The following is an 18,153-nucleotide window of genomic DNA, read 5'->3' as shown; positions in this document are numbered from 1 at the left end:
ACCAATAATTGCCCCGCCAATCGTGACGCGCCGCATGTAAAGCGCTGGCTGACTGGGTAATTAAAGGATTTGATTTCACAGAAATCAAGGGGAACTTTAAAAAATTGATCTCTCTGCACACTTGATCAAATTAGGTGTTTTTTAGGCTCATTGGAAATTTCTCAGGGAGATCTATAAAAGCCTTATAATTTTAGGCTCTAATTGCATCTGTATTAAGTTTAATTTTAGTATTAGTATTTTATTAATTATTATATTTACTACTTAAATTGAATTCACCATAGCCTGGAATTTTGGGAGAATGAATTTGGACATGTCCCTGACATGTCCAAATTTTGTCTCCCCTGTTTGAAGTGTCCAAGGGCATTATCATGCCAATTTTGGTTTAAGGGTCATGGTTTGACCCTCAAATCCAATTTAGAACCATGATCTATCCAATGAGGTTTAGGATTTGATTTTGAATGTGATGATGATGTGTAGCATAAGGAGTCTGGGCCAGTGATTTTACCCCAATTCAACCCTAGTAGCCCCCTAGGATTCTTCTAATGTGACTTAGGGATCACCTTAAGTGGCTTGGTTAGCCACCTTATACAATTCCATTTATTCACAAATTTGGTGTGTTTAGGAACTGAGATTAGTTGATCTAATGGTCTAAATTTCATTGGATTTGGTGCCCATTTGGTCCACCAATTAGGAGCCAAAAAATTTTCCCCTTTAGAAATGACCTAATGCTTAATTAATTCACTAAAAATTCTTGTTAATTACTAAAATTGTATAAAATAACTCTAATCAACCCTAATCAACCCTTAATCAGTGAAAATTTAAATCCCTTTAATTCAACATTAATATCCACCTTAATTTAATTTTAGTTAAAATCAATATTTAATAAACTTTAATTAATTAAAAATTATTAAATATCCAAAAAAATTCTTTAAACACTTGTTGATCCCTCCTTAGATTATTTTTTATCTTTGGAGTTGATTTCAAGAAGTTTAGGACTCATTTGGGTTCAAATCACTAAAATGGACCCTTAATTGAAACAATTAAATAAATCCAATAATTGCTTTAATTTTCAAAATTCATAACTAATTATAAAAAATTCTAAATCAATCAAACTCAGTGGTTAATGAATCTAATTAAAACCTAGTATTTTCTAAAAAATTTAATCCCTCAAAATCTAGTCAAAGTCAAAAAGTTAACAATTTGGTCAACCTTAGGTCAAAATAGGGTCTAAACTTCTAAAAATCATAACTTTTCATAGAAAAATCCAAATTGAGTGTGCCACCAGTCTAACAACTCATAATAAGGTTTATTATTTATTAAAAATATGAAACCTCTTAAATTCTCTCTAATTTGGAAATTATTTTTTAACCTCTTAGTTAACATATCTAGATAATTAATTTCCTAAAACCCGATAATTCATTAAAACTCCAGAATTTTCATACTGGTTATAAAAATGCTCAAGCAATCTTTTAAATTTAGTAATTAATTCTTTTTTTATATTAATCCACTCTTTTAATTCTAACCAATTTAAATTAACTTAATCAACGCCGATTACTACTAGGTAACCTAGGCCTATGAGGCTATTAACTTAGCCCCAAGGAGAGTAAAATAAACTTCACAGCCTCGGTGTGAAATAAAAGTAGTTATTATTTAACCCTTAAAATATATTTAAATAAAATTTTTAATATATTAATATTTAAACTCTAACTTAAATCTCCCTTTAAACCTTAACAAATCTAAAATTTTAGATAACTTTAATTAACTACTGAGCTTAGGGTCTATCCTAGCCACACGACCTTTTACACACACTTTAGATGGTTTGTTAGGACAACCAACTCTAGATCTAGGTTAGGCCGGTGTTTATTTTTCCACTGTGTTCCAGATTTTTTATGATTTTACTACATGTTGTGGATGAAATTATCTTATTGTGTATGTTTACTTTTTACGACACTCTGTAGATGATTGATATGTTTGGCGACTAGATTACCCTTAGGATAGGAGTGATCTGGATGTTCATATAGTTTTCTGCAGGTGGCCACGCTCATGTAGGGCAATAAAAAGGGGGGCCAAATCAATAAAATTTAATTATAAATATGCTTGCACAGGTGTTTCAGCTACTAAGCCTCCCCCCCCACCCAAGTAATAAAAAGAGCGTAGCCAGTGTGTTTATTTACTTTTCTATAGATATATAACTGCTTGGGAATATTTTTGATTTATTAACTACTTAGGATAACCCTACAAGAGAGTCTAGAATTTCTATTTTTATATAATTATAATTTGTGCAAGTATTAAGTGTTCTAAAAGTATAGTTTTGAGTTGGGATACATAGGTCCAAAGCTTGGATTTCAAAGAGAAAAGGATACCCCTTCGAGAAGTAGCCCTTTTTTATTTGGATATCCAATTTTGGATCACTTCTTCACTATCCAAAGAGAAAAGAGTGGCCTTCCCCTCAAAGGAAGTGTCCTCTTATCCATTTGGGTAGCCTACTATGAAGAATTCAAGAACCCTAAAGGAAAGGAGCCCGAAGGAGAAGAAGATTGAAGAATTGAAGACAAAGTATCCCACTCAAAACCACTTGCATCTCTACTAGGTTTAGAATCCAGTTTGTTGTCAGTGGTGCCCGGCCACTTTACTTTCTACAAGATCCTAATTTGTAATAAGCAAGGCAACTTTGCCTATGGATATTTATTAATTTATTTATTTATATTTGATGTGTTGAGATGATTGCGTATAGAATTACCTACTTTTTCTAATTTTTTGGCGATTGTGTCGATACGTGAGACTCGTGAGGGTGTAAAAAGTTTTATACTCACAATTTAAAGTTTAAAATTCAGCTAGTCTAAATAACATAGAAAGATAACGAATCTAGGTAATTAGCCGGGGATCGACCCCGGGGTCACATGCATATTTCTGCACTTCTTCTTTCCTTGCTTTAGACCCTTCCCCGCCTGACCTATGAGGATGGGGTGCCGGACCTGGGGAAGCCCAGTCTTCTAAAAAATTATTTTTTAAGCATGTTTTTAAAAGTTCATGCATATTTGATTTGAAGTTGTCAACTAGCATGCATTATATTAGAAACATATTTAAAAGTGTCAAAATTTTAATTGCATTAGTCCTTAACATTTTACAATCAACATAAGTCAAAAGGGTCAATTAGAAAAATCTTTAGATGTCGGCCCCATCTCTCCAAATCTTAAATAAAACGTCCCTACCACTCTTTCATAAAAGACTGGATTCATATATTTTAAATTGATTAAGTGGTTAACTGGCTCCCCAATCTAGGTCGGGGTAAGTCCAAGTTCTGCACTGCATTAGTTAGGTTTGAACGACTAAGGTCCAGCATCCAAAATTAGATTTAGGATCTGGGACAGATCTTTGATTATAAGAACTCGACCTTTGGGAATATAACCCCAAATTTTTAATAAAATGCTCAACTCTAATTAAATCTTCCTTGAATCCTAAAATATAAATCCCAACACTTATATTAAGTTGGGACACTTCCGGATGGTTCCGGAATCTCAAAGTATCCCCTACTATTCTTCCCTTGATTTCGATAATAATTGTTCAATTTTGATCCATTCACCTATGTGCTTCCAAAATTCACCACTTTTTGACATCACTCCTAGAAAATCTAACAAAATTTTGCCACTATTTTAATCGAGAGTTTTTTGTAGGGGACTCTGTCTCCCTACGATGTAATTAACTACGAGGGCTTGCTCTCGTAAGAGATTTAGAACCACACACTCACTTGATTTTTAAAAAAATTGATTTTCCAAAATTTATATTAGATTCCTTTGGGAAAAATTAAAAGATGATCATTATTATCACATTCAAAGAATTATCATTGAATGGTATTTTCTCCCTTTAGGGAGATATATCTTTCTTTGATAAAGCTTTGGATATGAACTTAACGATCACACTTCTTGATTGTTGTAGCTAGATATTTAGTTGAACCTCACCCTGGCCCTTTGGGGCCATACGAAGTTCTCTTCAGCATCCAGTCACAATACTCAATATGAGATTCATAATTTTAAATCTGAATCCCATTCTGAAATTCTATTTTCACCTTTCGAGGGATATACTTTTTCTAATGGGACAATTTTATTTTAGAATTAGAATCCAATCTCAATTCCTAAAGAAAACCAAACTTTTCAAAAAACTATTTTCAAAATTCCACCGACACAACCCAAAAACACTTTTAAACTTACTCATCACCTTAATCAACTCACTTTCTTAATGTGGGCCTAAATTTGCTAAAATAATTACATGAAGAGAAGAGTTATTTCAAAAAAAAACATATTTGAGATGACAAGGTAAAGCCTTAAGCTCTAATGTAGGAGCTTCCTTAATAGATGATTTTAAAATTTTTTTGAAAGAGAATGTTTCCAATAATACAATTTTTTTTTTGTTAAGTTTTCATTCCTTATTACATATTCTCCTGACATTACTTTATTCTCTTCAATTTTTTTCCTCTTTTGATAATCCCCCTTCTAATAGTTCTTCTTTAAGATTCTTTATTATCGTATCTTCTAAATTCACACTGAAGCAATCTTTATTCTTCTCTTGAGAAAATCTTACAATTTTAAGCACATCAATTTTAACTTCCCAATCTTGAAATCTCATAGTCAATTCACATTTTTACACATCAATCATTACTTTTCCAGTGGCTAAAAAATGGTCTTCCTAAAATGAGAGATATTTTATTATCTTTTTGCATATCTTGAATAATAAAATCTATAGGAAAAATAAATTTATTAACTTTAATCAACACATCTTTTATTACTCCTCAAAGCTAAGTTAAAGATCTATCAGCTAATTGAAGAGTAATAGAGGTAGGTTGAACCTCACTAATATCTAGTCATTTAAAAATAGAAAGCTGTATAAGGTTAATATTAGATCCCAAAACACAAAAAGCCCTACCACGAAATGTGTCTATGATAGTTAAAAGAATTGATAAAACTCTAGTGCCATTAAATTTTTAGGAAGTTTATTTTGAATTATAACACTACACTTTTTAGTTAGTGCCACAATTTTAAATTCCCTTATCTTCCTTTTCTTGTTAAAAATATCCTTCATGAATTTTGCAAATGTGGGCATCTGTTCTAAAGCTTCTAACAAAGGTATATTAACAGTCAATTTTTTAACACTTCTAATGATTTTGAGAACTCCTTATCTAGATTTTGTTCGATAAATATTTAAGGGAAAGGTGGAGTTAGTCTCTCTTCAACTCTCCTAATTACTCATTCAAGTTCTTTTATAAGTTTAGGTTATTCTGTGAAAGATTTATTTTATTCTTTCTCAACTTCACTATCATCCTTTTTATGTAAATCTTTATCTTTGTAAGGATCTCCTATATTTTTCCCACTTCTAAGTTGGATATTATGATATTTTTCTTTCATATTTTTATAATTAATCAACCCAATGAGTTGCCTTATTTAATATTCAATTTTTTAGGAGTATAAGATTAATTTTATACATGGATTCCTAATTATTAAATAATATTTTCTAAGGGTGTTCTCTTATTACTTTTGTGATAAAGTTGTTCATAATTTGAGGGATAGTATTGTGCTACCACGTGTCAAAATGTTATGCTGTGAAGATTTTTAAAATCGATCTTAAAATTATCATATCCATTTGCTCTATTTTTAATCTTTAATTTATCCATTTTTTTAGAAATTACAATAACTTGTGCAGTCAAGATTTATAAAGCACCATATTCATAATTGTAGCTTCTTTTTTAGGATTTACCCTATCTGTAGACCACTGTAAATTATTAGTTATAATTTCTTCTATTAATTCATAAGCTTATTTAAATGGCTTGGACATTAATGATTCTCCAGTTGTAGCATCAATTATAGCTCTAAGAGATCCTACTAATCCTTTATAAAATGTTTGAATGACCAACCAATCAGGTAATGCATGATGAGAGCATTTTCTAAGCATTTCCTTAAATCTTTCCCAATTCTCATAAATGGATTTTCCTTCAAACTAAGTAAAAGAAGTTATGTCATTTCTAAGTTTGGCAATTTTTTAAAGTGAAAAATATTTAGCAAGAAACTTATGAGCTTACTCATTCCAAGTAATCATTGAACCTGGGGATAAAGAATTTAATCACATTTTAGCCTTATCTATAAGAGAAAAGGAAAACAATATAAGTCTAATATATCATCACTGACACCGTTGTACTTAAATGTTTCACAAATTTCTAAGAAGGTAACTAAATGTAAATTCAGATCTTCTACAGGAGTTCTCCCAAACTGAGTGTTTTGAACCATTTGAATGATTACTTATTTTAATGAAACATTATTAGCTTTGGTTGTAGGTATATTATGCTCCAATGAATTCTGTCTACTAAAGGGTTTTCATAATCCTAAAGAGGTCTACAATGATTATTCTCTAACTCTAGTCCAATCATTTCAACTTTTTTTTTTTGTTTTTTTTTAATTTTAGAAAGGAATTTCTCAATTTCAAGATCGAATGACATAAGATCCATTTTATAGATATAAAGTATGCAACCAACAAAAAATAGAATATATAATTCATGATTCAAAGCAAATCATGAAAGAATAAGTAGGTCTAACTATACAATTAATTCTATAATACTGTTAAAATTTTGCAAAGAGTGAAATACTTTCCTAACAATTGTGCCAAAACTTGATAAGGGCTATGGAGTAACCTATAAAATAGTGAAATAATTTAGGGCTCTATCAATCACTAAAATTGTTTAGGTTTTTTTATATAAAAAATTATAAAAATCTCACTCAATGTATATAAGTATACATGCCGAATTAAGTAATATAGTGATAGAGTAGAGTATCGATCCTACGAAGAAGATATGCTCACTTGCAAACACTAGTACTATCTTCTAAAATTATAATAATTATCTTAATCAATAAAAATGGATGTTATGGAGATTTAATAACTTAAATAAAATTAGATAAGGATAATAAATACACTAAACATAATATTTTGGATTGATGAATAAAAATAAAATATTTTTCCTTATAAATATCTTTAAATTTAATGTTATTTAGTGCATATGCATCCCTAAATCTCTATGAAGCTATCTGAACAAAGGAAGTCTATCGACTTCCTATAGTTATATCATCTTCTTAAGAATTTAGTACATTTCATACCACATGCCTAAGTATAATGCATAATAATCTAAAATTTTTAGTTATGTCTGCTTTACTACATCAAGACTCCACTTTTCACCTAATTTTAAATGCATTTATGGCCGCTACATGTATTAAATAGAGATCTAGTAATATTAAAAATATCATTTTAATAATTTAAGGAATAAGAAAAAACATTAGTACTATATATGATGTTTCCATTATCAATCCAGAATTAGAGAATTTAGCCATATGTGGAGTACAATTAAATCAAACTCATTTTTATTAAAAGCATCATAGAAAGAAAATACAAGAGATAAATATCATCGAAATGATTAAATGGATCTCCTCTACACTCCTTTTAATTTATAGAATTACTTCTACAAACACAAGCTAAAAACTCAAATGATGGTATCAAGTACTTCCCTAAGTTCTCTTAGTTATCACCCTAAGGGAAATTTATAGAAGCGCTTTGAATTGTACTAAAATTATATAAGTGACTGAACTCTTTTACAAACATAGCACAGTGTATTTATAGGAAAAAATAAAGTATGCAACTGACACTGCGGTGCTTGAAAGGTTAGTGCCACTGTGCCCAACAAATAAATTAACTCTATTATACTACTATTTTGAATTATTTATTTAGTGAACAATCATGTCATTTCACTAAAAGGTTGTGTTCTTGGAATTTATAACTGCTCCCCTAGGGTGCTGGTGATTTTTGAATAATGTGGTTTCAAAAGAGAAATTTTGGCACTAAGGCATTATAGATTATGACACTGTGGCACTGGATGACTAAGAATATGATGTTGCAAAGCTAAACATTTGATTCCATGGTGTTGTCCAACTAGAAGTTAGCACTGCAACGTCAAAGTTGTGGCGCTCCAATGATCCCTTAAGGGCACTACGGTGTTGTTTATTCCAACATTACGGTGTTATATGGAACTTAAAATTTTGTGCCTTGTTATGTATTTTTCCTTCACAAGACAACTAAAAAATGTATTTTTACTAAAAATAAAACTCATAAAATAACACTTTATTTACACTTATCACTTCAACCATAAATAATAACAACCATAACACTAGTGACCCTAATTATAGGATTATTACCTTTAGAGGTAACATTAAGTTGAGAGATTCTTTGCACTAGTAAAGAAGGATATATCACTTCCATCTCTCCATTAATATCTAACAAACACCCTCCTTAAAATATCCATGATAGAAGTAGTCAAAGATATGTAATATTAGGGCTATGTTTAACAACCAACATAAAGATAAGGATCCCATAAAGTAGTATACATTTAATAATGATCGTAACCATGACACAAAGGATTGTTAACACCTTTAAAGCTTAATTAAATGACTTATTAAAGGCAAGAGGTAAGAGAATTGATCATGGATGAACTATGGAAGAGGCTAACAATGGAGCCTAGAAATAGGTTGAGACCCACTCAAGTTATTCACTTCACTAAGGTAGCCTCAAAAGTCTTAGGTAGAATAAGAGCAAAATCCTTAAACTAGGCCAGCCTCTAGCAACTTAATTAATTTAGGAGAGGTAAACCCATCCATCATTTTAAGGGTTCTTATCCCAAAATATGCCATATCGACAATAATCACATTAACATAAGGTGTTTATTTATCATTATCATTATTATTATTATTATTATTATTATTATTATTATTATTATTATTATTATTATTATTATTTTATAATTTATTTATTTATTTATATATACTCACATATATATTCTTAGATCATTTAAGTTAATGCACATTCTTTAGCTATGCTTTTATTTCTTTTGGTGAACATAGAAAATTGATGGTGTAATTACACTATTGATTGCATTTCCTAAAAGCAACCACCAATATAATACTATAGATGAATTTATCATAATTGATACCCTAATGACAAATAATGTGATTTTTAGTTATCCCCTCTCAACAAATTCAAAACTATGATATCTCCTTACCATATAGCCAAAATGTTATTGGGGAGAAGATTATTTGTCACCATCAATGAGAAATTGATGTAGTAATGGCATGCTATGTAATCATTATGGGTAACTTATTAAAGGAGATCATATAGTTGGAAATCTAAAGATGAGCTAGCCTTAAAATAATGAATTCCATTAAGAAAGTGCCCATCGCTAAGGGAGAGCTAAGTTAGCCTAATGAGGTCCTATAAAATCCTTATATGAAGGTAAATACTTGATTGGTTATCCCTTTGGGAAGTGTGTATGCAAGATTACCTTTTTCAGGTGTTTTGATAAGTAGTTATGAGGCTGTGATGAGAGTCATCCTTCTAAGGAACATATACCTTAGAAGACTCGCTTGGAGCTAGAGAGGAACTCGCCTAAGAGGAATAATAGACATCACTCATACACATCATCCAAGGAGCTTGACCTACACTAAATGACCAAGAAGTTCCTCATCAAGCAAATAAATCTCCACTCATCTCAACCAAGTCCTCTTCATCTAATCTTGTCAGACATTGCTATAAGAAATTTCCTATCTCATGGGTTCCACACTCCATTCGGCAATCACTACAAGGCTAAGGGACTTTTCATCCCTGTAAATGCCACTGCTTGTCTTTCATGATAATGTGACCTCGAGCTCCCTATGTCATTCATTGACCTGATCTAATGAGTCACCATCTATGGGTCTATCTCCTCCCAGAACTCACCTATAGACTCACGCTATGCTTAATCGACCCTTTTAAGCTTGCCTGACTATTAGGCTTTCCTTTCTATAGATAATCAAGAGGTGACATGTTCCTTAGAGTAACATATAACAATATAAGGATTTATTGTGTATCCTTTATCTTTATTTTTGTATGTATGGCCTTTCTTGTAGCCCTCAAAATCTTGTAAATAAGAAGTGCTGAGGATCAATTTAAACCTTCACACATTTTCCTGCCTTTTGCTAGAGACTTTAGATCTCTGACATTTCTCTATATTTACTTATTGATATAGTGGAGATTATATTAGCTTACTCCCCTCCTTTATGCTCTCTTTACTCTCTCTATGCTCTCTATTCTCACTTACAGATTCTTAGTTCAGAAAATAAATTTGATAGTAAAGCTGAGCATCATCCACTAGACAAATTTGGATTGAACAAGAAGGGTTATTTGGGTAGAGTGAAATGGCTATTCAAAGTTTGGTTATATTTGGTACTAAATTTTTTAAGCTATCAAAAGGAAATATTTTCTTGGATAAAAATGGGGAGGAACACTATATCAATTGTTTGGGATGATGGGGAACTAACAACGGTGCCTTTATGAATTTAAGATCAAAAAGAGTTATGGAATTTTTAATTTGATTGCTCATATCAAAATTTATCTCTATATTGGGATTTTTGATATGGTACTTAGGGTTAATGGGGAGTTAAGACTTTGGAAGGTTATAAGGGATGTGAGGGAATATTTGGAATATTTTTTAATATCTTGGATATATTTTTGCGTTGAGGAAATCAAGGATCAAGGTTAAGTGAAGGAGAAGAAAATTGTGTTGGGAAAGAAGAGGAAACTCTATCAAAAAATGGTAGAGCAGACATCAATCATTTTCACTTAAAATTTGAATATGAAAAAATTACTATTATCCTATGAATAAAAAAGTGCAAATCAATGTCCTATTTATAAGCCTTTTTCTAAAACTAGATAACTTTAGGAAGTCTTAGGATCAAATAAAATATTATTATATGAATTGATAACCTATCATAATATAAAGAGAAAGAAAAGAGGAGAAATTAAATAAAAATTTTAAGCATCTAAATACATGAAAATTTATATTGGAAATTCAAGTCAAGTAGATTGGTCCTAAAATCAAGCAATTTATAAAATATTTTGCTTCCTTGACTAGTATGATCCACTACCCATCAAGAACCTTATATTTAAGATTTTTATTCCCCTATGGTTTAAAGGGGTTATGTCTCATCCATGGGCCTATGTGGAGAGTTTTACATAATTAACAGTCAAAATCATGATATAGTTCTTTTGTTTGTAACCTTATCATTAGCCATTATCTTATTATTGTATTAGCTCCATCAAACCTCAAAATACTCTACTTTATAGAGTATAAATCCATATACTCATCAAACAAACTACGGCAAGATTCTCTATCTTTTCTTTGGTCATCCAAGTGTCCTAAAATGAAATTTAATTTCTTTATATGAATAAGAATCTAATTGAGGTGTCAGTTGGTGGAGAGAATTATTTTGAAATGATGTCATCAATATCCAAGAACTATGGAGTATAAGGAATTTGTAGAATTAAACTATTATCTCTTGCAATAAGGTTGTCTTATAAATCTTGAGGCATAATTTTTGATATGGCAATATATCCTTGAAATTAAAAATAGGACTAATACACATATTATAAGAAAATTTAAGGTGATAATCATTTGATTCAAGTTTCTCCAAAATTTTGAATAGGTCATAAGCCTTAGAATGATGTTTATTATATTTGGTGGGATATAGTTCTAGAAAAAAATTAATTAAGATTTGATATCCTCTGTAATATTTCTTAGAAGAACATCTAGAATATATTGCACTTGTATATTTAGTATTAATTAATTTAATTAACTATATTACTTATTCATGTAAATCATAAAATTTTTGTAAAAGATGAATGAAGCATTTAGGAATGATTGATTGGCAATATCTGCCAAATAAATTAATTCCTTTATGTTATAATAATAAATAACATTGAAATGTGTTTTATAAGACATTAAAGAAATAGTGTTATTATATGTAAACTCAAAAGTAGGTAGGTGTAAGTTCTAACTACCAATATTCTTACCTAATAAACACCTTTAAAAGATTCAAGCCCTTGGTTTATCTAAATGAGAGAATTAATGGAGATAACATTAAATTCACTCCCTCTATCAATAATAACTTTACATCACTTCTCATTAAGCTATCATTTGAAAATAATTATGCTGATACTAGTCTTTTGAATTTACTTTATCCAATAAAAGGCATCTCATAATAGCCATAAGTGCATCAACCAAAACATCTTTAATTTTTTAAAGAAAATTATCATCCGAAATATTTTTATGATTTAAAGTTCAAGGGACTCAATTTCTTTTAAAATAAATTTTATTGTACATTTATTTTGTGTATGGACCTTTAATAACATTTAAACTGGATAATATCCTTGGTGCTCATATGGTTGGGTTCAAGGAGAGTCTTAGGTTAGTGAGTGCTAATAGATAATGTAGTGGAAGTTGAGGTAGATGGTGTACTAGTAGACTTGGATTTGGAAACTAAGTAAAATGAGTTCTTTAATTGTTTAAAGAGGGGGTCACATTCCTTTATTTCTCAATTATCAGGGCAAAGTGAAAAGAATATTCTAAAGCATAAGTATCTTGTAATTTAACTTCTTTTAATTTCATGTCAGAGGAGGATGATCAATTTATTGGAAAGTTTCCTATCATTTCCCGTATAGTTTATCCTTTTTTGGAGGGATATGTAGGTATTCATATAGTCAATCATAAGCATAATTTGTTATTTAAGGGTCAGTAGTTGGCTATATTGATGTTTTGCATGAATCTAGGATAATATTTAGCCTTAAGAAGTTCATTCATCTCAACCCAAATCTGTTAACTTCTACCTTTCCTAGGTTCTTTGGCTAAATGTTGGTATAATAAGTTTTAGAATGACGTATAAGTTTCATTTAGGTAAAATTTGTTTGCTTGTAATCATCCATATTATGACAATAAAAAATATCATTCATTTTGGTCAAGTAGTCTTATAACTTATTATGGCATGCATTCCATCAAAAGTTGGGGCTTTTATTTTTATTTTAAAATAAGGATTGTCGAAAACCTTAATATTTTATCTAACTTCTTGTTGTTTTGCTATAAGTCTTATGATTAATTGTGTCTATATTCATGCTCAAGTGGGGTATGGAGCCTACTAGTCAAGTTTTGTAGTTAATCCTAAAGAATTCAAAATCTATTTTTAAACTTGTTAAACATTTTATTGATAGAATAAAAAATTATTTATGATGTTTAATGAAATTATTCATATTAGTTTGAAATTCATTAGACTGATTTAAAGTGGCAGCTTCAAGAAGCATGTTGATAGGTAAGGCATAATTCTTTTTCTAGTAATGAATGAGAGAAAGATAAGAAGAAATGATTTTATGTAAGAGAAAAAGGGAAAGATAACATAAGTGTGTAATCAAAATAAATTTGAGGGAAAGAGAACCTCCAAGCGGTGAGGGGGTATATGACCACTTACATATCAAGCTCTCTTTAGAAAATTTAGGATTTTATTGTAAAGTTTTATTTAGCATTAAAAGGATGGAGTTCAGCAAAATATATTATCTTGCATGTATAAGAAGAAAATTTTTATTTGAAGTATCAATAACCAATTCCATGCTAATTAGATCACAAAGATCTTGCCGCTGAACCTAATCTACTATTATGGGCCTCTACCTTTTTCTAAAAATATTAGAAATGATGGAATGAGCACAACTAACTTAGTAATTATTTTATCCAAACTCATTACAACTATATTAATATTTAAGTTAAAATATAAAATTGAAAATAAAAAGGCAATAAAGAATCATTAAAATACTAGTATGATAGTAAAATAGTATAACATAACTTTTAGGGTACTATGGCATACTTAACATTTTCATTTACTTACAAATTGACTTGCATAGAGATTTCTAAATAATTCACAGAATACTTGTCATCAAACATTCAATTGTACTTGACTTTTGTAGTTCATAATTTACATAAGATTTTAAACATTCTAACATTCATTAATAAAAAAAATAATGTAATGATTAAAAATGTGCACGCCCCAATGCATTCTTATAACTCCGCTTCCACTTATGTCTCCATTTTTCCTCCCATACCCAACAATAATAAATTGGGCTAGAATCAAAATAAAATAGAGTTATATAACCTCCCAAACCTACTTTCAGCAAGTGGGGCAAAAATCCCTCTCATAATTACTCTAAGATGATGGGGCAAGAACAAAACATATAAAACCCTTCTCACATATCAAAGAGTTAACATTTTCACATATCAGAACATCTCAAATGTCATACTATGAATAGTGTGAATGCAATTATAATAGTAACTAAATTGTATTTTTTAAAACAACACTTGTGTAATGCAAATCTTATAAATAAAAGCCACATTCCAAATTAAACATAATATACACTAAACATATCCTAATCAATTTTTAACTTCAAAGGAATATTCACATGAATAATTTAAGACAAATATATAACTAAGGTGATTTCTACAAAAATATCATTCGGATCTTCTAATCAAAATTTTACTTAGGACAAAACTAACTGATGAAAATTTTATCTTACTATCAAAACATTCAAAGTAGAACATGCAACAATATATAAAAGTTACATGGTGAAAACTTCATAAAATTTTACAAAAAATACAATTGCATCCTTAAATTTGTATAAAATACTAGAAATTAAAATAAAAAATAGGGATTCAAAAGTCTACCTCATGCTCTATAATTTTCCCAACTTATCCAATGAATGAAGCTCTAGAAGCCACCAAATCCTCTCTCCCTCTCTCTATCTATCTCTTCTCTATTCCCCTCCCTTCCTCTCCTCTCTTCTCTAGCTTGGACTTAGTGAAATGAGATTTACAAAATAGTTTAAGATATTTATTATTTAAACACTACTAACTTAACTAACACCAAGATGGACCACCTCTCCAGCACCATAGTGCCCCTAGAGAATCTTCCATATTCTACTAGATTCTTTCCAGAATGGCTTGATGCTGTAATACACTCCCAAATCCTATTTTTTATCTATTTTTTCAAGAGCTCAATGTCATGATGGTTTGATGAAGGCAGTTGGGTAAAATGTCAACAGTCAAATGGAGGCCAAATAATGGTGCTCGAGTGGAGTTCTAGGATCCTTAGAATCTCTATGCTCTATTGAATCTCATGTTAAAGTTAGGTGATGGTAATCAAAAGGTTGGGTGACAGAGGTTAAAAGATAATATTTTAGAAATGATAATTGTAGGATCATAGTTAGAGTTTGATGTTGGAGGTCATCCAATTCTGATGGATGTAAATGGATTATGGTTTAAAAAACATGGTTGGACAATGGTCCAACAATGGTGATTAAGCAATGGTCTGATGATAGTAGTTGGATAGTGGTTTAACACCAATGATCAAACGGTGTCCCATTAATTATGTTCGAGTGTTCTAGAATGCTTAGAGCCTTTACGCTCTATTGAATCTCATTCTAGGTGGTGGAGCTTGGAGAATCATAATCAAGTGATGATTATCAGAGAAATTTAGTCAGGTGATGGTGGTCATATTATTGTGATTAGGTAACCATAGTTAGGTTATAATTGTTAGAATATCATAGTCGAGCAATTTTGTTTAGGTGACATTTAGTCGAGTAATAGTTGTTAGGAGACTATAATAGGATGATCATGGTTTGATGTGTAATAATTCAAATACGAGAAATAAATTTTCTTGAAAAATATGAAAATTCTAAAATTGAGTGCTTTGGTGCTGATCTGGTGAGTGCGGCAACTCTAGGCCATGAAATACATATGTGCATGTATGTATGTATGTATGTATGTATGTATGTATGTATATCCTTGTCTCACCCCACCAACTCCCTCACTTGGTTACTTGGCCATGAAGAAATTGAAAGTGGGGAAGAAGATAGGAGAGAGAAAGGTCTTTGGATCATATTTGTCATCCATTCGTGTTATAAATTTAATTTTTTCACTGTAAGTGACTAATAACTTACTTCTGTTTTCAATGACTTTGATTTCTATGAATTGTATCTCTCCTAAATCTATCAAAAATGTATTATCTCTTGATTTCATAAGCTTTCACCCTGCAAGTTTAGGTAAGTTATAAATTTGATCATTATGAATGATTTAATATGATTCTATTTCCTTTTAAATGAAGTACTGAATGATATCAGATACATGATATACTAACCTCATGTGATACCATATTTATCCACATGATTCACTAATTAAGAGTCATAAGGAGTTGAAGATTAATTAATAGTTATAAGAAATCGGGGCAACTGATTCATGTGATTCAATGGGAGTTAAAAGGAGTACATTAATTGGGAGTTATAAGGGGAAACTGAATGTGAGTCATAAGTGCAAGAGCAAGATATCTTTAAGCAAGTGTCCATTTTGCAAACCAATTTCACCAAGATTTTCTAAATAAAATAAGTTATTTTATGAATATTTTTTAATAAATTTTAAAATCCCTAAAAGAATTTATATAAATTTATAGTGAAAAATTATTAAAATATTATTATTAAATTATTATTTTTCCTAAATATCTAAATCCACATAATAACTTCCTAAGCAACTTAAACCCATCAGTTTCATGTTTCTGTAACAAGAAAAAAAATGAAATTAAGAGAAAAAGAGAAGGAGAGAGAAAAGCTTGGTTTTGATGATCGTAGAGCAATATTTGTCCATTGGCTCAGTTGAAAATTTTGTTTATCTCGAGGTAGGTTACATTTTGCCAATTTAAGATTTCAATAATTTTGTATTTTTTTAATCAAATTTGTATTTCTATTATTGAAAAATGATGATAACTTTGTTTTTTTATAACTTTTAGCATTTAACTTTTGATATGTTATAGAGATTGTGATTACAAACATTTTGAGTATATTCTAGAAATTTTTCTCCATTTGATTTTAAAAAGTAGAAATTTTTGCCTACTTAGAAATTTATTTTTACATTTAAAAATAGCCCTTCGATTCAATTAAAACTTCATAATGATGTTTTACACAATTTGTGGTAATTTAGTTATATTTGAAAATTATGTATTTTTACTCAGTAGTATTCATATTGTCTATTATTGGTACATTTTAAAAAATTTTCAATTCAACCAAATTACACTTTAATTTATGAAATACATTGAAAAATATATTATGAAGTGTTGTGATGTAATACCTGTGCCAGTGGGCGGCCAAGGTGAGATTGTTTTATGTAAGCGTCAGTGAGTGATCGAGGTGGGATTCTATTATGCCGATGCTAGTGGGCGAGCAAGATTGGATTATCTTATGCTGATGAGACTCTGTTACATAAGTGCTGTTATTTTGGAGCCAATGGGTTTCCAAGGTGGGATTCTGTTATAAAGTTTTTACTTATAATTCAGTTCATTTAAGTATTTATTGAATTGCATTTAATTTCAGTATATGATTCAGCATAATATTCTCAATTCTTTTGATTTTGGTTATAAAATTTTATTTTATGCTACGATAGTCTACTGAGTCGTGTTAGCTCATTCTTTCTTTTATTTTTATTTTCAGGCCCAAGAAAGTGTATGGAGTGAGCTGAGCAGTTTGAATAGTATGCTCTGATCTATATTATAGGTACATTTTGGTTAGTTTTGATTTTTAAAGGCTTGATTTTTATTTTAGTTATGCTCTCTGTTGCAAAGTTCTGTTGTAGATATATTTCATATTATATATTTTTTAGATAATATATAAAAAATTATGTTAAGATTCAGTAGTCTCCTGCTTTATATTGCATTCAATAGTGGTTGTATAGTATATAAATTAGAAGATTTATTTCAGTACTTCTTAAACTAGATCATTAGGGTTAGTCTTGCTACAAACGGATACGATTTGACTTGTGTGTTATTAGGTCATATCAGGTTAGGTTATAATGGTACTGATATTATGACCGTCACTAATATTATTTATTTACATTAACAATGCTTAACATTATTAATCATGATACTAATATTATTACTTGCATTAGTATTGTTGACTATTATTGATATTGTGACTGATAATCTAATAAATTGAAATATGATGAATTATAGAAGGATATATTGATACATATAATCAATATAGACATTTATGCATATATTTTCTTATATAATTTATAGCATATTATTCTCTTTTATCTGCATTGATTTTAGTTGAAATATTTTAGTTGCTGAGCTATGTACTCTTCACGTGGTTTTACTTATTTTCAAGAAAGGGTAAGGATCCTATGATACAAGGCTCTGGACAAGACAAAAATGTAGTAATATTTTTTATGTTGTTCAT

At 29.9% G+C, this 18,153-nt stretch overlaps 1 non-coding gene across 1 annotated transcript; it reads left to right on the top strand.

The window, feature by feature from the left end:
• Positions 1–5,914: 5,914 nt before the first annotated feature.
• On the top strand, positions 5,915–6,021 carry LOC114579382. Its single transcript, XR_003700321.1, has one exon. It is a non-coding gene; the product is annotated as a small nucleolar RNA R71 (small nucleolar RNA).
• The last annotated feature ends 12,132 nt before the right edge of the window (positions 6,022–18,153 follow it).

The sequence above is a fragment of the Dendrobium catenatum genome, unplaced genomic scaffold (assembly GCF_001605985.2).
Source record: "Dendrobium catenatum unplaced genomic scaffold, ASM160598v2 fragScaff_scaffold_361, whole genome shotgun sequence".
NCBI lineage: Eukaryota > Viridiplantae > Streptophyta > Magnoliopsida > Asparagales > Orchidaceae > Dendrobium > Dendrobium catenatum.
Note: the sequence above shows the minus strand (reverse complement) of the source record. Positions and strands in the feature narration are given on the sequence as shown.